This window comes from Ranitomeya variabilis, chromosome 2, assembly GCF_051348905.1.
Source record: "Ranitomeya variabilis isolate aRanVar5 chromosome 2, aRanVar5.hap1, whole genome shotgun sequence".
Lineage (NCBI taxonomy): Eukaryota > Metazoa > Chordata > Amphibia > Anura > Dendrobatidae > Ranitomeya > Ranitomeya variabilis.
In genome coordinates, this window is record NC_135233.1 from 174,178,628 (window position 1) to 174,204,544 (window position 25,917).

At 43.8% G+C, this 25,917-nt stretch overlaps 1 protein-coding gene across 1 annotated transcript in view; it reads left to right on the forward strand.

The window, feature by feature from the left end:
* SMOC2 (SPARC related modular calcium binding 2) overlaps positions 1-25,917 on the forward strand; it is a 640,791-nt gene that overhangs the window by 103,289 nt on the left and 511,585 nt on the right. The window lies entirely within an intron of this gene.

Sequence of the window (25,917 nt, forward strand, 5' to 3'; positions counted from 1 at the left end):
GGTATCGGGTATCGGTATCGGATTAGATCCGATACTTTGCCGGTATCGGCCGATACTTTCCGATACCGATACTTTCAAGTATCGGACGGTATCGCTCAACACTATCCATGACAGCTTAGTGTGTTACTTATGGTAATGTTTGAGACTGTGGCTCCAGCTCTTTTAAGGTCATTGACCAGATACTCCTATGTAGTCCTGGCCTGATTCCTGACCTTTCTTAACCCCTTAACCCCCGGAGCTTTTTTCCGTTTTGCGTTTTTGTTTTTCGCTCCCCTCCTTCCCAGAGCCATAACTTAAATATTTTTCCATCAATATGGCCATGTGAGGGCTTATTTTGTGCGGGACGATTAGTCATTTTGAATGACACCATTGGTTTTTCCATGTTGTGTACTAGAAAATGGGAAAAAAATTCCAAGTGTGGTGAAATTGCAAAAAAAGTGCAATCCCACACTTATCTAAATAATAAAAAATAAAAAATAAAAATAGCGCAATTTTACGAGACCTGTATTGTCTCTATTTTTTGTTATCTCGGGTTGGGTTAGGGCTTATTTTTTGCGTGCTGAGCTGTCGTTTTTAATGATACCATGTTGGTGCAGATAAGTTCTTTTGATCGCCCGTTATTGCATTTTAATGCAATGTCGCAGCAACCAAAAAAACATTTCTGGCATTTTGAATGTTTTTCTCGCTACGCCGTTTAGCGATCATGTTAATCCTTTTTTATTGATATATCAGGGTGATTCTGAACGTGGCGATACCAAATATGTGTATGTTTTACTTTTTTTTACTGTTTTATTTTGAATCGGGCGAAGGGGGGTGATTTGAACTTTTACATTTTTTTTTTTCATGTTTTTTAAAACATTTTTTTCTACTTTTGCCATGCTTCAATAGCCTCCATGGGAGGATAGAAGCTGGCATAGCAGGGTTGCGCTCACAGCAATCTGGCATCAACAACCATAGAGGTCTTCAGGAGACCTCTGGATGTCATGCTGACGCATTTCTGACCCCCAATCATGTGACGGGGTCAGCGGTGCGCACATTTCCGGCCCGATGGCCGGAAGTGCTTTTTAAATGCGCTGTCAGAGTTTGGCAGCGGCATTTAACTAATTAATAGGCGTGGGGAGATTGCGATTCCACATGCACCTATTGCGGGCACATGTCAGCTGTTCAATACAGCTGATGTCCCAGCTTTGATGCGGGCTCACCACTGGAGCCCGCGTCAAAGTGGGGGTTCTGCCATCAGACGTACTATTCCATCTGATGGCAGAAAGGAGTTACAATCATCCTTACCTTATAAGGCGAATTCTTGCATGAAGCCTCAGATCTAGGAAGATTGACAGTCTTGTGTGTCTTCCATTTTCTAAAAATTGTGCCAACAGTTGCATTCTCAACAAGCTGCCTGTCTATTGTTCTGTAGCCCATCCTAGCCTTGTGCTGGTTTTCAATTTTGTCTCTGGTGTTTTGGTGTATTGACCAAAAATTTCCGTCCCTCAGTAAGAGCACTGAAGATGGTTCGTGGCTGGGTCTTCCATCATGACAACGACCCGAAACACAAAGCCAGGGCAACTAAGCACTGACTCTGTAAGAAACATTTCAAGGTCCTGGAGTGGCCTAGCCAGTCTCCAGATCTGAACCCAACTGAAGTATGTGCAAACTTGGTCAAAAACTACAGAAAACATTTGACCTTTCTAATTACAAACAAATGGTTTCTCTATCAAACATTAAGCTGAGTTTTTCTAGCATATCAAATACTTATTTCACGCAATAAAATGCAAATTAATTATGTAACAATCATACAATGTGATTTTCTGGATTTTTTTTTATTCTGTCTCTTGCAATTGAAGTGTACTGATGATAAAAATTGCAGACCACTTTATTATTTGTAGGTGGAAAAACTCGCAAAATTGGCAGTATATCAAATACTTATTTTTCCCACTATATACACATACAGTATGTATACATTGCTTTGAATAAATGAGCACACCACAATAGATTTGTCAGAAAGCCTTTAGTTTCCTTTCAGGACCAAAATTTTCTGTGCTTAACCTAATACAAAATAATCACATAAATGTGGGCCATTGATTGCAAACAAGATTTGTTATTTTGCACACTCGAAAAAACAAGTTTTTCTAAAAATTATTACACCTCAATTAAAGTTTTAGGAGCAAAGCTAAAAAAATTAACCAGAATTAAACTACAAGATTATCAGTCAGAATACTGTAGTAAAAGTGATAGTGCAGTTTCATTTTTCACAGAGACATGCAGGCCAACCATGGAAATTAACAACTAAACAGGAGTATTTTCTGATGAAAAGGGTAAAAGAAAATCCACATGCAAGTTCACTGCATATAGATAAAACAAAAGATCGAATTGATGGCTTCAAAACTGTAAAATTGTGCCTACAGTGAAATATAGTGTTGGCATAATTATGGTAATTATGTGGGACTGCATGATGCTGGTAGAGTACTTTACTTAAAGAGGAGATGCTACCATCACTCCTTGCACTTGGTAGACATGCACTTTTTCAACATGACAATGACCCAAGCCTAATTCCACCTTTGCAATTCTGAAGAAAGACAGGGTAAAAAAGTGATTCAGTCAAGTATGTCTCTTGATCTGAACCCAACTAAACACCTATGGGGAATTTTGAAGAGAGAAGTTGAACACCACACTTCATTGAGCTTTCAGGCTTTATGTATGTTGTTTTTGAGTAATGGAAAAAGATGTTGCAATATGTTGCCAACTTTTTATTCCATGCCTAGAAGACTGGGTGCTGTCCTTAACCCATTCACAACATTTGACGTAAGTTTAAGTCATTGTTGGGAACAGGTTCTCGCAAAATGACATAAATTTACATCATAGTGATCATGCCGATACAGTAACTGTACCACAAGACAGGAGAACAAAGAAGTTCGGGTGCACACACCAGCAAAAAGTTTTTCAACAAATATCTAGAAAGAGAAAAAAAGGTGGCACTCACTCTCAAAGTAAAACATTCCTTTATTTCATATTATAGAAAAGCTGCAGCGAGAGAATGGTGGGACACTTCATGGGACGTTAGAACAAGCAGTCAGCGGCAGGCGCAAGCGTGGGAATTTCTGTGCTTGCCGCTGAACGTGAGTGAACTATGAAATCTTGTTTTGAGAACTTTCTCAGAACTAGATTCCATAGGACTCAATGGGCGTTAAGGGACATTACACCATTGAATTACTAATGGAACTACCTGGATTCATATTTAATGAATGGGTAAACAAGGGAATCTTTACTCAAATTAAGTATTTATTTCTATGTGTATTTATATTTACTACTGGGTTAGTAAGGGGGTGTCTGACTGACACCTCTCCATTACTAACCACTGGGCTTGGTTTCAGCCAGCTGCTGACACCAACCTCTGTTAGGGCTGGCAGAATGCGCCAAATAATATTAAAGAATGCACCAAATAATATTAAGGAAGATATAAAGTGCGTTCGCAGCCTGGGGTCCACCGTGCAGAGATGAAACCTGCTGCTCGGTAATGGTGGACAGTATATGGCGGTATATTGTGAACACACACAGGTTAGCTTCACCCGGTATGTAAGTAGGTGAACCCTGTTGCGTCACAGGGCCACAATACCGCAGAGTGAATGCTAGTGTTTGGTCACAGGACTCTGCCCCAAGGACACAGGATTAGAGTCCCTCTAGACCCTCTAGCTCTCGGCGCCGCAAGTGCGGTGCCAGGGGAATACTAAATGCTAAAAGATTTAGCGCACTAGGTGCATGCAGTGCCGCTCTGGCGGATGCCACTAGCCACCATAAGTAGGGCCTGATAAGCGCATTAGTTGCGCATGGCACCGCACTGGCGAACGCTGCTGACATGAGGCAGTATTTCGTGATTGATTGCACTATCTGACTAGTCAGCTCCAAAAACCAACCACATACAACACTAGAGAAGGGGATCATTAGGAGCTTTCACCAGATAACATACACGCATCCACCCACACGATATTAGGTTTATACTAGCGCATGGCCGAGCGGCCTTGTAAACCTTTTATAGATGCAGCCTTCTGGGACCTTCCCAGTGGTCCAATCAGAGCCACTGCAGGACCTGAGCATGTGACCTCCGGCCTCCAATGATAGGTCATCCCACAGGCATGCTTAGTAGACGAAAAGCAGGACTTAGTCCCTGGAGCATCCAATCCAGGTGAAAGTGTTCACAAACGATTTCCTTTATTAGCCACGATGCATCGTGGCTAATAAAGGAAATCGTTTGTGAACACTTTCACCTGGATTGGATGCTGTCCTTCATCTTTATTTGGTATGTACACTCTCCATGGGGGTCCAGTGGAATTAGGACGTGCATCCACTTGTCCGTGTGCTGTCGGCCAGCTACTTTTTTTCTTAGTCCCTGGAGCGTCTGCTCACCACTGATCAATGTTGGTTATAATGGCTGAACCTGAGACATTGCAGTAACCAGATGCACAGTATCAGTTGAGCCAGACGCTGGGACCAACGTCTCTGCTGAGCAAGCTCCTCTGTGACCGAGGAAGAATGGGAGACTGTAGAGGACATAGTTCGAGATTCCCCCTCTGCAGTGGGAATTAAACACCTAACATTACCCCCCTTCTTGGGCCTCTCTATGTTCAAAAGCTGCAATGAGCTGAGGAGCCCATATGTGCTCAACAGGTTCCCAGGTCCCGTCCTCAGGGCCATGACCCTTCCAGTCCACCAGATAGTGCCTTTCGCCCGTACCACCTTGCACCCAACGATAGCGTTCAACTCATAATCATCCGTGGACGAGCCCAATGTCCCGGCAGATGACAAAGAAAACTGGGACATGGGGACAGGCTTTAGGAGGGACACATGAAAGGTATCGGTGATACCAAGGCATGGAGGAAGGGCCAGATGATAGACTACAGGGTTGAACTGTTTCAGGACCTTGAAGGGACCTATGCAGAGAGTTGCAAACTTAGTGGACTTAACTCACAGCTTGATGTTATGGGTGGAGTGCCACACTAAGTCGCCAGGAGCAAAGGTCAGAGCGGGGCACCAGTGTGCATCAGCGGAGGCCCTCATTCTCTCCTTGAGGCCCGCATGGCATCCTGTGTGCGGTCCCAAATGTCACATGCCTCCACCCCTCAGTCTGCCACCCTAGAGTCGGTGGAAGACACGGGCATGGGCACAGGGAAACACGGATGCTGGCCGTAGTTAAGGAGGAAAGGGGTCTGCCCAGTGGAGTTGGCTACGGCATTGTTCAGCGCAAACTCCGCCCATGGTAGCAATGATGCCCAGTCATCCTGCCTGGCAGGTATGTTACCACAGTCTGGTTGGCACTCTCTACCAACCCATTCATCTCAGGATGGTATGCTGAAGAGAGGTTCAGCTCAATGCTCAGTAAATGATAGAGCTCTCTCCATAACTGAGACCCAAACTCGGGACCCCGGTCACTGACAATTTTGTCAGGCATACCGTGTAGGTGGAAAACGTGCTTAATGAATAATGCCACCAAGGCCCCTACAGAAGGTAGGAAGAGGCACCAAGTGCACCATCGTGGAGAAATGGGCGGTGACTACCCAGATAATGGTGCAGCTATGAGACTTGGGTAAGCCCACCACAAAGTCTGTCCCGACCATTTCCCATGGCCTGTCTGCCACCAGCAGGGGGTAAAGTAGCCCAGCAGGCTGTTGCCAAGGAGACCGATTCTTGGCGCAGGAGACACACTCTTGAATATTATCCAAAAAAGAAAAAAGATGAAGCGCACTCACCGGTAGTAAATCCAAGTCTTTATTCCAAGTCTTTATTCGGACATAACTTAATGTGCTGCAGGGAGGGTGGTGAACACTCGGACGACAGCTGTTTCGTGCTTAATGCACTTCAACAGGTCCTAGGATGTTAGGACCTGTTGAAGTGCATTAAGCACGAAACAGCTGTCGTCCGAGTGTTCACCACCCTCCCTGCAGCACATTAAATTATGTCCGAATAAAGACTTGGAATAAAGACTTGGATTTACTACCGGTGAGTGCGCTCATCTTTTTTCTTTTTTGGATATCATTTATGGACCATTATACAGCAGCACCCCGGTAAATTTGTTCCATATTTCAGGCTAAAGCGGCAATTGACAATAACATAGGGAGACTCAAGGGTCTAACTTATAACAGCAGTGTGGAAGTGTTTTTTTTTTCCTTTTTCCTTTTTGGTTTTTGACACTCTTGAATATAGTCTCTGATGTCACAGGCCATATGTGGACACCAGTACGTCCTCGCCAGGAGCTCAGATATCCTCTGTGAGTGAGCCCAAGAGAGAACCTCCAGTCGCAAACCAGGTGGTACAAAGGTCTTGCTGAGAGACAGACTCTAGCAAGCCCGGTGCCACAGTTCTCAGGCTTTCTGAAGGGACAATTAGCTGAGGCTCCTCCTCAGAAGACACTACGGAGCGGGCGAGAGCGTCACCACTAGTGCTCTTCTCCATGGACAGAAAGTGGAGGTTAAAGTGGAACCGGGAGAAGAACAAGGACCATCTAATCTGGTGAGAATTAGCTGCTGGGCATTCTGTAGGTAAACCAAATTTTTGTGTTCAGTGTACACTTGGAAGGGAAAACGAGCCCCATCCAGGAGGTGTCTCCACTCCAAAAAGGCCAACTTCATGTCTAGCAATTCCCTGTCTCTGATGGAATAGTTCATCTCCGCTGGTGATAAGGTCTTAGAGAAGAAACAAGGATGCTTCCGACCTTGAGCATCCTTTTGGAAGAGGACTGCTCCAGCACCGACGGATGAGGCATCCACCTCTATAATGAAAGTTTTATCTACATCGGGGCGATGTAAAATAGGAGCACTAGTGAAGTGTGACTTGAAAGAGAGGAAGGCCTTGGAGACCTCCTCTGATCACAATTTGGGATTAGCTCCCTTCTTGTTGAGGGCAACCAAGGGAGCTACCAAAGTTGAGAAGTGGGGAATGAACTGGTGATAATAGTTAATGAACCCCATAAAGCGCTTTGAGAGAATGGGGTTCCTGCCAGTCCATCACAGCTTGTAGCTTGGCAGAATCCATGGCCAATCCCTGTGAGGAGATGATATAGCCCAGGAAAGGCAAGGACTCCTGCTCAAACACACACTTCTCCAACTTGGCATAGAGGGAGTTTGCCCGTAGGAGGTCAAAGACCTTGCAAACATCTCTCCGGTGGGAGTCTATATCTGGAGAGTAGATGAGAATATCATCCAGATAGATTACGACTGAGGTGGTGAGCATATCCCAGAAGATATCAGTTACAAAGTCAAGGAAAATGGCATTGGCATTACAGAGCCCGAATGTCATCACTTCATACTCATAGTGGCCATCCCTGGTCTTAAATGCCATCTTCCATTCGTCCCCCTCACGGATACGAAACAGGTTGTAAGCATCCCACAGACCAAGATTGGTAAAAACCCTCACTCTCCGCAAACTGTCAAAGAGCTCAGATATCAGAGGCAGATGATACTTGTTCTTAACAGTGATGGCGTTAAGACCCCTGTAATCTATACATGGATGGAATTCTCCTTCTCCTGCACAAAGAAGAACCCCGCCTCTGCAGGTGACACTGACTTCCTAATGAATCCTCTTACCAGATTCTCCTGATTGCACTGGGTCATGGCCTCCATCTCTGGGAGAGATAGGGGATAGACTCGACCTCGGGGAGGCTCTGCACCAAGGAAAGAGGTCAATAGGACAGTCATACGGGCGGTGAGGAGGAAGGGTCTCCGCAGCCTTCTTGGAGAACACGTCCGCATGGGGCCAATAGTGTTTGGGGAAAGAGGAAAGATCTGCGACTACCTCTGTAGTGGCAACCTGAACGCACTCCCTCACACATCTGCCCTCACAGGATTTGCTCCATCCCAAAATTTTCCCTGTGGACCACTCTCTATGAGGGGAGTGGTAACGTAACCAGGGTATCCCTAACAGGACCTCATGAATTCCCTCGGGAATGACAAGCAGGGAGATTATTTCCTGATGGGATGGTGACATAGAAAGGGTAAATGGGATGGTTTGATGTGTTATCTGTGAAGGCAGTGTCGACCTGTTTACCACTCGTACGGTCACTGGTTTGGTGAGAATCACCAGGGGTATTGCGTGCCGTTGGGCGAAGGCAGATGACATGAAGTTGCCCTCTGCTCTGGAATACACACAAAGCTCTACCGTATGAGTGGATGTGCCTATGGTTATTGTCCCCTTGAAGGACAGTTTGGAGGAAAATGCAGCTGTGTCTAGTGAACCACCTCCTACGGTCACTAAACGGGGACGTTTTCTCAACCGCTGAGGACATCTGGTGGCAAGATGTCCTGACTGCTCGCAGACATGACAGACCTTGAGTGCACGAGTGGTCCAGGACTTAGATCCCGCTATTAGCTCCTCCAGTGTGGCGGGAATCTCTTGGCCAGTCCCCTCTAAAATACAGGGATAAGGATTTTGTCCAGCCACTCCTGCTCAAATGCTAAAGTCTGGAAATGGATGGCAAAATGGTGGACCATGGATGAATCCTGTGTCAGTGCCAGCAGTTGGAGTGCTGTATCATGGGTGACTCGAGGTACCAAAAAGACCTGTTTCAGAATGCTCAGAAAACGCGGAGCACTCTGCACCACATGATTGTCATGCTCCCACAGCGGCGTGGTCCACTCCAACACCCTGTCCGACAGGAGGGATATTATGAATCCCACCTTGGCCCGCTCTGAGTGAAAACGTGCAGCCAGGAGCTCAAGGTGTATAGCACACTGGCTCACAAATCCCCTACATGACTTGCTATCACCAGAAAACTTATCTGGCAGTGGGAGGCGGGATAGGGTCGGAACAGGGGTGGCAGTGGACAAACTAGCTGCAGCCACGCTAGCAGCCTGAACAGCAACTGCGGTAACATCTACAGCTGAGGTTGTGTGCTCAAGAGCCGCCAACCTGCCCTCCAGCTGCTAGATGTACCACTGCAGTCACTGTTTGTCTGCCATTACTAGCCAGACCCTGGCACTAGTATGTTAGGGCTGGCGGAACGCACCAAATAATATTAAGGAAAACATCAGGTGCGTTAGCAGCCCGGGGTCCACCGTGCAGAGATGACACCTGCTGCTCGGTAATGGTGGACAGTACATGGCGGTATAATGTGAACACACACGGGTTAGCTTCACCCTGTATGTAAGGAGGCGAACTCTGTTGCATCACAGGGCCACAATACCACAGAGTGAGCGCTAGTGTTTGGTCACAGGACTCTACCCCAAGGACACAGTGTTAGAGTCTCTCTAGACCCACTAGCGCTCGGCGCCGCAACTGCGGTGCCAGGGGATAACTAAATGCTAAAAGATTTAGCGCACTAGGTTCATGCAGCACTGCTCTGGCAGATGCCACTCTATCACTCTAAGGCCTGGTAAGCACACTAGTTGCGCATAGTGCCGCACTGGGGAACACTGCTGAAATTATGCAGTATTTCGTCCTCTTGTGCTGGATTGCTAGGTGCTAGTCAGCTCCAAACACCCAACCACATTCAACAACACTAGGGAGCTTTCACCAGATAAAATACACGCATCCACACACATACACAACATTAGGTTTATACTAGTGCATGGCTGAGCGGCCATGTGAACCTTTTAAAGGTGCAGCCTTCCAGGACCTTCCCAGTGGTCAAATCAGAGCCGCTACAGCACCTGAGCATGTGACCTCTGGCCTGCAATGAGAGGTCATCCCACGGGCATGCTCAGTAGACGAAAAGCAGGACTCAGTCCCTGGAGCGTCTGCTCGCCGCTGATCAATGCTGGTTACAATGGCTGAACCTGGGTCAGCAGCAGTAACCAGACGCACAGTATCAGCTGAGCCAGACGCTGGGACCGACGTCTCTGCTGAGCAGGCTCTTCTGCTGCTGAGGAAGAATGGGAGACCACACAGGACATTGTTTGAGACTCCCCTAGTGCTGCAATCCAGCATTGAGAACTCGACACCTAACAACCTCAATAACAATTACTCTATTGCCACCACACCAGGAAAATTGGGAAGAGCCGAGGCTACGCACCAGAATTGGTACTTTAAATAGGGCTTGTGATGGGGGAATCCACATTGTTTTTTGTTTGTATTTTACATTAATTCATTCATTCTATCATTCATTTATTTATTAATAGGCTGGAAATGACCATGGTTATTGTGAAATTCCCAACCTACAAATATCAGCCTGCAGTCACCCCAAGTCGCCCAGAGTTTTAGAATTAAGCACATAGTTATACATCTTATTACTTCTACCCAAGTGCATGACCTTACATTTATCCCCATTAAAGCTCATTTGCCATTTGTCAGCCCAAGCTTCTAGTTTACATATATCATCCTGTAATCTAAAATTGTCCTCCTCTGTATTGATTACCCTGCAGAGTTTAGTGTCATCTGCAAATATTGAAATTCTACTCTGAATGCCCCCTACAAGGTCATTAATAAATATGGTAAAAAGAAGAGGGCCCAATACTGACCCCTGTGGTACCCCACTGCTAACCGCGACCCAGTCCGAGTGTGCTCCATTAATAACCACCCTTTGTTTCCTATCCCTGAGCCAGCTCTTAACCCACTTGCACATATTTTCCCGTATCCCCATTATTCTCATTTTATGTATCAACCTTTTGTGTGGCACAGAATCAAAAGCTTTTGAAAAGTCCATATACACTACGTCCACTGGGTTCCCTTGGTCCAGTCCGAAACTTACCTCTTTATAGAAATTGTACTTAGAACTTATATTCTAAAATATAAGGAGTTCTCTGTAATATCTGTAAAATGCATTTTTTATATATACTAATAAACGTGTGTAAAAATAGTAATGAAAAAAATGACTAGTAAGGTCAAATGCATTTACAAAATATGAAAAACCTTGTTGCATTAAACAGTACTCATCTAGAGACCAGCAAACAGAGTAACTGAGCTTTTCACAGAGGTGTTTTATTATAAGAATTTGTGCCCAAGCAAACATGTTTCTACATGCAATGAATGAGGGTCATTGTGGCTACGAAGACCTTGCAAAAGTTAGACATGGTATACACTGTTGTCAATCATTTATGAGTAACAGTTTATATGCTGTTATTATTATGCTATGTCTAATCTTATAACCATCAATGATAGTTTGTGTACCTAGATAGCAAATATTTCAAGTCAGAAAGGGGTTGTTTCAATTCATAAATGGTAAAATTACACAATGATTGTTAAAACAGAGCAATTTTTATTTAGTAATGTACTGCTTATTGGCTAGTTCACCAGCCACCCGCAATCCCAGCAGCCTGCTCGAGCCAATCTGAAGCTGGCTGGTCATTGGATCCGGCCAACATAAGCCCTACTGTAGTAGAGAGCACAATATGGACTGGCAGCTTAAATTGGTATTAACTGTCAATTTTCATGAACGCTCCACAACCTGCAAAGCAGGATCTTGAGAACACGCCTTTAAAAGATATGGTACCATGTAGGTTTAAATGCAGCATACAATTTCTATAAGAAAATTGCTACAACTTAAGAAATGAAAACATTGCTTTAGTTGCTGAGGGCAAGACAAATTTTCTTTTTTATTTTATAGACTTTTTAAACACGATAAATTCTTTGGAGAAAGAAAGTTGAAAAACTTGGAGCATGTTGAGTAATTACAGCTACTGCACAAAGCCGGCTGTTTTTGTTAAACTTTCAGCAAATGATTTGGCATGCTGATTTTCTTGGCACATCTTATTCACAAGACAAATATGCATGGACAAGGAGAAGAAAAAAGCAATAACATGCTACATTAGTCCACAGTCTCTTTACCTTCACGTTGAAGTTGAAAAATTACTGCACATTTATATCTCATATACAGTACTGTAGGCAGATGTGGAAACAATTCTGTAAACTAAGAAAGAAGTGTTAATTGATCCTTTATAACTCTCAGATGAGTCAGGGGTGATAAAATAAGCCATTGCTTCTATCCAGGGGCGTAACGACCACTGTTGCAAAGGTTTCGACTCGAAACCCCAGGTGCTACACAGAAGTTTATAACATTGAGCTGTGAAAATAAAAAAATACAATTTTTCCCACAAAAAATGTTCTTTTAGCCTCAAATTTCACACTTTCACTAGTGCAACAGGAGAAATTGCAGCATACAATTTGTTGTGTAATTTCTCCAAAGCTGATAACCCACATGTGGAGGAAAACTATTGTTTGTGCGCACGGCAGGGCTTGGAAGGGAAGGAGCACCCAGGGCCGGCATCAGTACCCAGCGTACCTGGGCAACTGCTGGGGCCCTGAACAAATGGGGGGCCGACTGGTGGCCGGGACACCTGGGAGCCCTGGCTGCTCCCCCAGCAGCTTCGGCACTACTTGAGCTCAGCCGTCACTTAAACAAACATGGTCGCGCACAGTGCACTGTGCAGCGATGTCTGCTAGTAATGAGCGGCCGGGCAGACACACAAGCAAAGTTAAAGGCACAGTGCCGGCCAGACTGCATCATTTAGTAGTAGACACAGCTGCAGAGTGCACTGTGTGTGGCCATGTCTGACTGCCATCAAACAGCCCGCCCTCCATAGCCACATGCCAGAGCAGCCTGATGAGCGACAAGCCAGGGGGAGGTGAGTGAGGCTTGTGTCTGTCTGTGTATGCATGTATGATGTGCATATCTGTGTGTATATCAGTGTGTATGACTGTATATATGTATGTATTTTTTTGTATTTGTCTTCAAATATATGTATGTACATACAGTATCTGCGTATTGTGCGTGTGTGCATGTCTGCGTATTTTGTGTGTATATCTGCGTATTTTACTGTATGTGTGTGCTGTGCATGTCTCCGTACTGTGTGTGTGCATGTCTGCGTACTGTGTGTGTGTGCATGTCTGCGTACTGTATGTGTGTGCATGTCTGCATACTGTGTGTGTGTGCATGTCTGCGTACTGTGTGTATGCGCATGTCTGCGTACTGTGTGTGTGCAAATGTCTGCTTATTGTATGTTTGTGCATGTCTGCATACTGTGTGTGTGCGCATGTCTGCTTATTGTATGTTTGTGCATGTCTGCGTACTGTATGTTTGTGCATGTCTGCGTATTGTGTGTGCGCGCATGTCTGCTTATTGTATGTTTGTGTGCAGCGCCCCAGAGTCCTGGTCGTTGCAGTACTGTTGCTCCGCCACTAAGGGGAGTGATGGTACGTCTGATTGCACTAAAGGAGTTCACCTGACCAGGTATTGCAGACACACACTACACCTCACACTCCGGCCACCGGGGGGGTGGTTCTATCTATTAGACCACTCCTCACACTTGGTTAAAACTGGGGGTTGGACAGGAAGTCAGAGAGAAAGGAGCTGGGAGGAGCTCGAGAGAGGACCTGTCAGAGGCGGGATCCTGGCAGAGCCCTAGTGAACAGGAAAGAACGTTACGGAGCCATGCCTGTGCTTACAGCGGCAGTCTCCTAGGAAAGGACAAAAAGCGAGGGGTATTGTGAAGGAGTGAGAAACGGGAATACAGCGCAGAGGTGATAGGACCAGAAGGAGTCGTGCTGTAAGATCGAGGCAACATCCTTCTGAGGCGCAAAGTCGGTGGCCGGAACGCCGAGAAAGTAAGAGACTCTAAGCATTACTTCAAACCACGGCAGGACAGCCAATTATAGGTTGGCTGTCTCACTTAACACCTAAGCAGACAACGGAGGCAGCTGTGGGAGGGGGGCGACTCTAGGGTCCCGGAAGAACTCCAGGCCTACCCCGTCATACGGGTGCGTCCTAACCATATCATCTGGGGGATGGAGAGAACGAACATCAGAGACAGACACAACAGTTGTGAGGACTATTCCGGGGTGCTCAGCAGGGAAGGACTACAACACACAGGCGCTAGAAGGTAGACACTGATTCCCACCTGCTAAGGGAACTCCGGATGTGCCTTTGGACCGGCCGGTCTCAGCCAGCCCTGTTAACAGTGCTCTGGATTGAGTATCTCGAAACCTTCAGTAAAGAGGTAAAGAGACTGCAACCCTGTGTCCTCGTTATTCATCGCACCATGCACCACACATCATCACTCTCAACTTTCACTGGACGCCCCTTAGCAGGGTCTAACCGCCGTGACAATCCCAGAACCGAGACAGAGAGGCCCGGTACCGGGTACCCCACGGCCCTGCGATGGTGGGGGCGCTCCATGTGCATGTCTGTGTACTTTGTGTGTGCGCATGTCTACTTATTGTATGTTTGTGCATGTCTGCATACTGTATGTTTGTGCATGTCTGCGTATTGTGTGTGTGCGCATGTCTGCTTATTGTATGTTTGTGCATGTCTGCTTATTGTATGTTTGTGCATGTCTGCGTACTGTGTGTGTACGCATGTCTGCTTATTGTATGTTTGTGCATGTCTGCGTACTGTATGTTTGTGCATGTCTGCGTACTGTATGTGTGTGCATGTCTATGTACTGTAAGTGTGTGTATGTCTGAGTACTGTATGTGTGTATGTCTGCGTACTTTGTGCGCAGGTCTGAGTACTGTATGTGTGTGCATGTCTGTTTATTGTATGTTTGTGCATGTCTGCGTACTGTATGTACAGTATATGTATGTTTATGTATTGTATGTGTACATGTCTGCGTATTGTGTGTGTGTGTGCATGTCTTCGTATTTTGTGTGTGCAGATCTGCCTATGTGAATGATGAGGGGGAAAGCTAGGCCCTGTGCAGTATATCTATATTTCTCCTCCGTATCTGTGCATCATGTATCGTGGTATGTGGGCCCACTGAGACTCTTTTGCCTGGGGCCCACAAAAACCTGGAGCCGGCCCTGGGAGCACCATTTCACTTTTTGAATGCAAATTTTGCTGGAATAATTAGCAGATGCCATGTCACATATAGATAGCTTCTGATGTGCCTTAACAGTGGAAACCCCCAAAAGTGAACCCATTTTGGAAACCATAACCATGAGTAATGTCTACATCACATTTTACCTGCTACCTCGCTAGATATATTCCTTCTTTCATTTTGGAAACTAGGCCGCTGAATGAATGTATCTAGATTCGTGAAGAGCACATTTAACCTCTAGGTGCTTCATAGAAGTTTATAACATAGAGCCGTGAAAATAAAAAAATCACATTTTCCCCCACAAATTATGTTAGCCCCAAAGTTTCATTTTGGTAAGGTTAACAGGAGAAAATGGGGCCCAAAATGTGTTGTTCAATTTCTCCTGACAACTCAGATACTCCATATGTGGGGGAAATCTACTACTTGGGTTCACGGCAAGCCTTAGAGAGGAAGGAGTGACATCTTGGAAACTTTGATGGAATGGTCTGCAGGTGTCATGTCGCTTTTGGAGAGCTCCTGATGTGTCTACACAGTGGAAACCCCTGAGTACACCATTACCTCATATGTGATCGAAAGCTACTTTTGACGTACAGTGCAATGATCAGAAGGAAAGAAGCGCCATATTGGAGATGACTGGTTTGAGGGTAACATGTCACATTGGCAGAACCCTTGAGGTGCTATAACAACAGAACTACACTTATCCATAAATTCATCTGGGGTGCTGTGATCATAATGACACCATAGATGTGTTACAGAATTTTATACCATTGGGTAATGAAAAAAAAATAATTACATTTTTACCACCAAAATTTAGTTTTAGCCCCAGATTTTCACAAGGGGAAATGGGCAAAAATGGAACCAAAATTTGTCCCACAATTTCTGCTGAATGTAGACATACCCCATATGTGGCTGAACAGTACTGCTTAGCCATATGGCAAGACTCGGGAGTGAAAGAGCGCTATTTGCCTACTGGAGCACAGATTTTCCTAGAATAGTTTGCAGACTCCATATACAGAGCTCCTAAGTGCTAGAAAAGCAGAATCCCCCTCAAGTGAACACATTTTGGAAACTATATGCCTTTAGGAATTTATCTACAGGTGTAGTGATGATTTAGACTTTATGGGTGTTATCCAGAAACAAGAAGCAGTGGATGTTGCAAAGTAAAAATTGCAAGCTGCCATTGTAGTGGCCAGTACGTTTTGGTACCCAGTACATTGTAGTGAACAGGAGACATGCACCCGTAAGTTAGGTGGTCTAACATCGTTACAGAAATGCCATGTGGACTCTAAATATGGTTTAGGCACATGGGGGATCAGAAGGGAGGAGGGCATTTGGAATTAAGAGTGCAGAATTTGATGAAATTCTTTTGGGGTGTGAGGAGCCATTTCGCTTTCCAGAGCCTTTTTATTATCAGTAACGTGGAAGCCTCTATATTTCCGATAACAGATGACAGATCTGAGTGGGGACTTCCTTTTTTGTGGATTCATTTGAGGCTTTTTTTGGGAACATTTTACATAATATTTGAATCACATTTACCTGGTGCTCTAAGCTGAACACTTACTTTGGGATTTCCATCTAAATCTCCGAGTGACAAGATTCAGATGAAACCCCTGAGGGATCCATTTACTATAATGAGGCAGCAGAATTACTATGGACTCCGTCCAGCTTCTGTTTAGCATTATCCTTCTTTTCAGAAGTGCACAAAACTGTGGCAGACTGTGCTTTTATGTACACCTAAAATATGGACAGCATCAGATCATAGGTGGCCCGACATCGTCCACAGTGCCTCCATCTGTCTCATTATAGGGAACATTCCTCCGGGGTTTCCGTCTGAATTATGTATTCCAGAGATTTATGTGAAAACCCCGGTGTAAGAGCTCAGCGTAGCATGCAGGATAAACGAGAGTCAAACCTAACTGTGACCTTTGTGAGGCAGAATGAAAAAATCAACAGCAGGTGAAGAATTGGTTTTATTTGGCAAATACCACTGCAAAAACTTGCTTTTGCAATATAAAGCATTTGTAGTGTGTGAGAGCAGACATAAAAAAAAATATATAAATATGGTATCACTGTAATCGCACCGACTCAAAGAATAAAGTCGTCTAATCACTTATACTGTACGAGGAACGGCTTAAAAAAGAAATAATACCACTTATTGACCTGCTTTGATTTGTTCAGTCTGCCTTCCGAATATCGTGGTAAGACTCGGCGCACATTTATCCTGCACTCTAAAATACGTGATTTAGATGGTGGACGATTAACTATAATGAGGCTGATGGAAGCCGTGTGGATCTGTCTGACCTGTGATCCTGCGGTGTCCGTCTTTTCATGCATGCATAAAACTGCATTCCATCAGTTTTGTGCACTTCTGAAAAGAAGGACACTGCTGAACAGAGGCCAGACGGAGTCCAGAGTAACTCTGCTTTCTCACTATAGTGGATGGATCCCTTGGGGGTTTCATCTGAATTATGTAATTCGGAGGCAGGGAGAATTTGCCATGGACCCGCCTGTCTAACTATTCATCAGCGTGGATCAATCTGTTGCAGTTTTTAATGCTTGTTTTTCTCTGAAACTACACAGTGTTTCAGAGTCAAAAATGTCTAGCTGAGATTGTACAGAAATCACTGGGAGCATGTATCAGCTGTCAGGTTCTCTATAAATATTCTTGGCTTCCATAATTACAATTTTATTCAACATCTTTTTTTATTTGAATTTTTTCGGCATTGACTGATATGAATTTTTAGGTTGGATCCTGCAAAAGAGTAGTCCCCTGTGCAGCATTGGGCAGTGTTATGTTTTTTACTACTTGTTTGGCTATGAGTGGGTAATTGAACCAGAATTTGAACCCTGATTCTATGTTGGCTGTGATTTGGTACCCTTTAGAGATACGCTGATCGATCCGTGGAGGATTGAATTAGAGTTGAATTTACTAAAATTCATGGTTCTATGCAAAATTAAACAATCTGATTCATTTCATTAGGAAAGGTAAAAAACCAGACTAATGGTGCCAGGCACAGCAGTGCGGGCTTTCCCATAATGCCCTGCAGCAATCCAATCACACGGTGTAGCTCAACCAATCAATGGGGCAATCACAAACAATAGAAAACATAGGGGCTGGCTGATAAACATCATTTTATGCCGGTTCTGTGTAGGGATAGGAGCACTCAGAACACAACAAAGTTATAAAAAAAGGCAAACGGCAATTGTAGTGGACTACTTCGGAGCTAATGTACCAGACTGACCATAAGAGTGATAGTCTCAGTCTGTGAATGGAAATCCAACATTTAAGTGATATACTGTGAACTTTTGTAGGAGTCTCATCACCACCATTCAGTGTGGGACTGTGATTTATTACATTGGTGATATACTGCAGCAGTGGCTCTTTAACAGCTTCTTTTTTTGGCTTCAGATATCCAATAAGCAAGGCTAGTATTAAACCACCAATGCCGATTTTACAGCTATATCAAAATTCTAAATTAAAAGCTTGTTACTGCTTGCGAATAAAAGTGTGATCAGTATATTTTGAGATGAGTTATGTGTTTAGAAAAAAATGTAATTCTGAAACTTAAACAACAGAAGTGTTTACGTACCAAAGTTTGGACAGTTTGCAATAATTTTTAAGCCTGCATCATTGCGCCAGTAGTCATATATTAGACATGGCGTACACACATCACATGAATACAGAGGACAGTTGCCACTGCTTCCTATTGGGACATGATTCTATGCAGGCTCTCTGGTACCATCCCATTTTGAAAAGACGCATGGCCTTTTTTATAAGAGAAAACTACATGTTCCTGAAACTTAAATACAAGTGTTTACCTACTAAAGTCTGTTCATTGTTTTAAACAATTGTTAAGCCCTCTTCATTCCTCCAATTAGTCAAAGATTAGAAGCATATAGTGGCCAGTTGCAGATGCTTGCTTGTAGGAAGTGGTTCTACTTATACTGTAAATAGATGAGTCTACCAATATAAGTCATGGCGCTCTTGAAATTTTTCCAGAAGTCTTTCTCCTAAAAAATTGTTGCAGTTACACATTTTGTTATACACATGTTTATTTAATTTGTGTGTATTAAAACAGCACAATAATACAGGCAAATTGGACATAATTTCACACAAATCCCACAAAATGGTGGGACAAAGATGTTAGCACCCTCATCTTAATATTTGGTTGCACAAGCTTTGGAATAAATAACTGCAATCAATCACATCTGTTAAGACATGAGGGGTCAGTGGGTGCTCTCGTCCACAGGCCCGAGACCGAGTGATAGTTAATGGAGCAGATCTGTATTTTTACAGTTAGGACTGTGGTCCTTAAGCTGGCATCCTGTAGAATGTCAAATCTGTGTCCCTCTTGATGGAGCCATGGTGTCCTGGCAGCTGTCCTGTAGAGTGTTCCTGCCTGTGGTTTTGTAAAGAGTCTTCTCTCTTTCCCAGAAGGATCCCTAAAATCCCTTTTTATGCCCACAGCTGTGGTTCTGGTCATCATCTACAGGTCAGGGGGAAATTGGATGAGTTTAACTCTCATTGAGTAATTAAAGAATCTACAGGTCAACAAACCACACAGATTCATACAATGGTCAATCAACATAATTACAAACATCAGATTGTTCAATGACCCTGCGTGTCTGTCTTGCAAAGATAGCAGACAATAGTTTGTAGGAACGGATATAAGAGGCAAGCAGCAGCCAATCATCAATTCAAATACTCTAGTTACTATAATAGCCACTGAAAGCAACATGCAAAGTTGATAGGGAAGACAGTGACACACAAATGGATGGTTGCAATCAAGGCCCTTGCCCTGAATTCATTGTTTACATAATATTTGGGCAGAACAACTAGCCGAGGCAGATGAATTATGCTGGTAGAAATCTGCGCAGGAAATTACAGATGTTTTCTGGGATTTACAGGCAGCAGCACAATGTTGTGCCTGAATACACAAATAGGATAATTTTTAGACCATTTTTTATTATTAAAAAGTATAACAATTCTTTAAGTGCAGTGACTGATAGAAGGGAAGAGCCCAAAAGCAGTCTTTTTGTTAAAATTGGTGGCATGATTTCCCATTTTTATATATATTGAGGACACTCACTTTGACATTACTAGAAGTTTGTTTACATGAGTAGATAATTGATTAAATATTGAATGACCCACAAACAATGTTATTCAAGTGTTTATGTAGGATGGAAATCATCAATGAAATGGTTAAATAGCAACTGTTGCATTGTAACATCAAACATCATGCATAGTGTTCATACTGACAGATAATCTGAAGTGGTACTATTTATTATGAATACATTAATTCATAAAGTATTGACCAAAAATTTCTACACAGCCACACTGTGGTTACCGTACTAATAAAAAGTAATCGATTTTCTGAAACACAAAATGTTTGAATAATCACAAATATTTTCTCATTCAGCTGCCACGGAACTATTTGTTTGTTTGTTATTTGTTTCCTTGGAACACAATCAACAGTATTAAAGACTTGAATTTCCACTACTCCTTTTTGCTGGTCAAATTGTTAAATGAGCCTACAATCTCCATTTACATTAAACAATTTTCAAAAGTTGAACGAGAATTTTTTCGCAAATCTAAATGTTTTCTTACAAAGTAAACTAGTGTTTTTGGACACATTGTTCAGTTGCTCAACCCATTCACTTATGATAGCTATCGTGAAAGAAGGGTTGTTAATGTTAGAATCTGACAAATATACCAAAGTACCTTAATTGTAATTATACCTTGTTGCGTTAAAGAACTTGAAAGTTGTTAAATACAGTCAAGGTAACTGGAGAGTATTCTAGATATCTTTATAGGGCAGTTGGAGGTTTTTAAATGCTCTAGAATTGCTATAAATCAATTCTCCACTAATCAAATTTTCTGTGAAAATGCAGCAATGCAGGTAAATTTGAATTTAAAAAGATTTGATCATCTCTAAGTCACATTCATTCAGCCAAATGACCAATAATAATACCCCCTCAAAATTGAATGTAGACCTATTTGGAACAGGTCATTTTTTTTTTACTTTGCATGGGTTCATCAGCATTGTACTGTCAAGACATATAGCCCATGAAGTCTATCAATTTGCATATTGAACTTAATCGTTGTTGTTTCTAGATGTTTCAAATTCTTTAAAGCAACTTATAAAATAAATCTGTAAAAATTTGATTTACTGCTTTGTCAGTCAGGTTCCTGGTGGAAGTCACTGATGCAAAACATATATCCTCTAACAAGGTGGTGCATGTTAACTTACTCATGTGACTAATTCATGCAAATCTGACCCAACTAAGCTTAAAGGGTTACTTTCACGTTATAAAATTGGTATACTTAGTTAGACATCATGACAATAAGCAAGTTTGTAATAGATTTCCTTTTTCTATCTGCTGTCATTCTTCTTGCTATGAGAGCTTTTGTCTTACATTGTTTTATTTTGTCTTGTTACCAACAGATCAACAGTTATTGGCCAATCACTCTGTAGCTATTATCAAGGCTGGCATCTGACGTTTTGCAGTTTTGAGTTAGTGAACTGCCCAATAAAAGAGATATAGGGTTGTGCTAAGGGTGTTCAGTTAACCCTTTAAAAACACTCATTAAAATGGTGACTATTTAGGGGCTTAATCCTGATTTTAAAATGGTGATCAGGAATAAGTGAATAACTGAATAGCGCCCCCCTGAGGCTGAAAATTCCTCAGGTTCTGGAAACTTTGACACCATCAGCCCCCCAGTGCCATTAGTTGGTGCTTTAAGTAGGGTCTAACAGATTGAGTCAGTGAGACACTGACAGGTTTCAGGAACTGCAGTACATGAGTGCATGAGGCCAATAATTAAAGTAAAAAATATTCATGACCCAAACTGGGACTAACTGAAAAAGTAAAAAAAATGTGTAACCCCCCCCCCACAAAAATGTACACAAAATCATGAAAGGCCATTTCGCCACTAAGAATGCAGCCTTTGTGTTAAAACAAAAATTTAAAAAAGTATGCATTTTTGGTATCGCCGCGTCCAGCAAGACTCTATATATAAAATTGTCAATTTATTTATTTCATACAGCGAGCACCTTAAAAAAAAAATAATAAAGAAATGCACTAAAAATGTTGCTTTTTCATCATACTGACATAATTTTTTTTTTTTTATAAAAAGTGACCAAAAAGTCATATTCAAAAAAAAGATGTACCGTATTTTCCGGCATATAAGACGACTGGGCGTATAAGACGACCCCCCAACTTTTCCAGTTAAAATATAAAATCTTCTTAAAAGTCAGGGGTCTTCTTATACGCCGTATGTCGTCTTATAGGGCCGGTGACTAATGTGCCTTTTGGGGGGGAGTGGTCCTGATGACGAAGAGGGGGCATCTCACAGGAAAGTGTGAGTGGAGTATCCCCCATTACCTCATTGTAGCTGCAGTGTGGGGTGCTGGGGAGCAGTGCCGGCCACCGCCCCACAGCACAGCACCCATGCGGCACAAAGAGGAGCAGCAGCTGCCGCCTCTCCCCAGCACAGAGACCCCATGCTGCAGCTACAATGAGGTAATGGGGGATACTCCACTCACACTTTCCTGTGAGACGCCCCCTCTTCGTCATCGGGACCACTCCCCCCCACCCACCATATACACATTGGTGTCTGCACTCGGCGTACAAGACGGCACCCGGCGTATAAGACGACCCCCGACTTTTAAGAAGATTTTCAGGGGTTAAAAAGTAGTCTTATACGCCAGAAAATACAGTAAATGAAAACAATTATAAGAGTTACAGCTCTCAGAATATGGCAAAGCAAAAGCAAAATCATTTTTGGAAAATATTGTTTTTAGTCTGTAAAAATAGCAAAGCATAAAAAATATAAATCTGGTACTAATATAATCATACCGACGCAACAAATAAATCCCTCCAATCACTTCTACCAAATGGCAAACCGCACAAAAAAGTATGTATAAAAACAGACAGTGAATTGCTGGTTCCTGTTCAATCTGCTTCTGAAAAATCTTAATAAAAAGCAATCAAAAAATGTTAAATTCCCAAAAATGGTACCAAAAAAATGTTCAACTCATGGCACAATAAATAAGCCCTAAGTCCACCAAAAATATAAAAAAAAGTTACAGCTCTCATAATATGGCAATGAAAAAATATTTATTAAAAAGCATTTTTACTGTGTGATTTGTTATGACCCCAATGGCGAGGGTCTCAGAGGAACGTGGAAGTCTGCAGAATACAAAAATCCAGCTCATAGGGCAGTGGTAACTGGGTTGACCATATATCTACTCCTAACGCCAACACTAGAAGTAGCCGGGGATCATTCCTACGTTGATTCTAGATGACACGCGCCAGCCGGAGAATCTAGCTACCCCTAGTAGAGGAAAACAAAGACCTTTCTTGCCTCCAGAGAAGGGGACCCCAAAGCTGGATAGAAGCCCCCCACAAATAATGACGGTGAGGTAAGAGGAAATGACAAACACAGAAATGAACCAGGTTTAGCACAGAGAGGCCCGCTTACTGATAGCAGAATAAAGAAAGGTAACTTATATGGTCAACAAAAACCCTATCAAAATCCACACTGGAAATTCAAGAACCCCCGAACCGTCTAACGGTCCGGGGGGAGAACACCAGCCCCCCTAGAGCTTCCAGCAAAGGTCAGGATATAGTTTTGGAACAAGCTGGACAAAAATACAAAACCAAAACAAATAGCAAAAAGCAAAAGGCAGACTTAGCTGATATAACTGGAACCAGGATCAGTAGACAAGAGCACAGCAGACTAGCTCTGATAACTACGTTGCCAGGCATTGAACTGAAGGTCCAGGGAGCTTATATAGCAACACCCCTAACTAACGACCCAGGTGCGGATAAAAGGAATGACAGAAAAACCAGAGTCAAAAAACTAGTAACCACTAGAGGGAGCAAAAAGCAAATTCACAACAGTACCCCCCCCTTAGTGAGGGGTCACCGAACCCTCACCACGACCACCAGGGCGATCAGGATGAGCGGCATGAAAGGCACGAACTAAATCGGCCGCATGAACATCAGAGGCGACCACCCAGGAATTATCCTCCTGACCATAGCCCTTCCACTTGACCAGGTACTGAAGCCTCCGCCTGGAGAGGCGAGAATCCAAGATCTTCTCCACCACGTACTCCAACTCGCCCTCAACCAACACCGGAGCAGGAGGCTCAGCAGAAGGAACTACAGGCACAATGTACCGCCGCAACAAGGACCTATGAAATACATTGTGAATAGCAAACGACACAGGAAGATCCAGACGAAAAGATACAGGATTAAGGATTTCCAATATCTTGTAAGGCCCAATAAAACGAGGTTTAAATTTGGGAGAGGAGACCTTCATAGGAACAAAGCGGGAAGAAAGCCATACCAAATCCCCAACGCGTAGTCGGGGACCCACACCGCGGCGGCGGTTGGCAAAGCGCTGAGCCTTCTCCTGTGACAACTTCAAGTTGTCCACCACATGATTCCAGATCTGCTGCAACCTATCCACCACAGAATCCACCCCAGGACAGTCAGAAGGCTCCACATGACCCGAAGAAAAGCGAGGATGGAAACCAGAGTTGCAGAAAAAAGGTGAAACCAAGGTGGCGGAACTAGCCCGATTATTAAGGGCAAACTCAGCCAACGGCAAGAATGTCACCCAATCGTCCTGATCAGCAGAGACAAAACACCTCAAATAAGCCTCCAAAGTCTGATTGGTTCGCTCCGTCTGTCCATTAGTCTGAGGATGGAAAGCAGACGAAAACGACAAATCAATGCCCATCCTACTACAAAAGGATCGCCAGAACCTGGAAACGAACTGGGATCCTCTGTCAGACACAATATTCTCAGGGATGCCGTGCAAACGAACCACGTTCTGGAAAAACACAGGAACCAGATCGGAAGAGGAAGGCAGCTTAGGCAAAGGAACCAAATGGACCATCTTGGAGAAGCGATCACATATCACCCAGATAACGGACATGCCCTGAGATAGCGGAAGATCAGAAATGAAATCCATGGAGATATGTGTCCAAGGTCTCTTCGGGACAGGCAAGGGCAAGAGCAAACCGCTGGCACGAGAACAGCAAGGCTTAGCTCGAGCACAAGTCCCACAGGACTGCACAAATGACCGCACATCCCTTGACAAGGAAGGCCACCAAAAGGACCTGGCCACCAGATCTCTGGTGCCAAAAATTCCCAGGTGACCTGCCAACACCGAGGAATGAACCTCGGAAATGACTCTGCTGGTCCACTTATCCGGGACAAACAGTCTGTCAGGTGGACAAGACTCAGGCCTATCAGCCTGAAATCTCTGCAACACACGTCGCAGATCCGGAGAAATAGCTGACAAGATAACTCCATCTTTAAGAATACCAACAGGATCAGCGACTCCAGGAGCATCAGGCACAAAGCTCCTAGAAAGAGCATCGGCCTTCACATTCTTTGAACCAGGTAAATACGAGACAACAAAATCAAAGTGGGAGAAAAACAATGACCAGCGGGCCTGTCTCGGATTAAGGCGTTTAGCAGACTCGAGATACATCAGATTTTTGTGATCAGTCAAGACCACCACACGATGCTTAGCACCCTCGAGCCAATGACGCCACTCCTCAAATGCCCATTTCATGGCCAACAACTCCCGATTGCCCACATCATAATTTCGCTCGGCAGGCGAAAACTTCCTAGAGAAAAAGGCACAAGGTTTCATAACAGAGCAACCAGGGCCTCTCTGCGACAAAACGGCCCCTGCCCCAATCTCCGAAGCATCCACCTCAACCTGAAAGGGAAGTGAGACGTCAGGCTGGCACAAAACAGGCGCCGAAGTAAACCGGCGTTTCAACTCCTGGAAAGCCTCCACGGCAGCAGGAGCCCAGTTAGCTACATCGGAGCCCTTCTTGGTCATATCCGTCAAAGGTTTCACAATGCTAGAAAAATTAGCGATAAAACGACGGTAGAAGTTAGCGAAGCCCAAGAACTTCTGAAGACTCTTAACTGACGAGGGCTGAGTCCAATCAAGAATAGCTCGGACCTTGACTGGGTCCATCTCCACAGCAGAAGGGGAAAAAATGAACCCCAAAAAGGGAACCTTCTGTACACCAAAGAGACACTTTGAGCCCTTGACAAACAAAGAATTTTCACGCAAAATTTTAAAGACCAACCTGACCTGCTCCACATGCGAATCCCAATTATCAGAAAAAACCAAAATATCATCCAGATA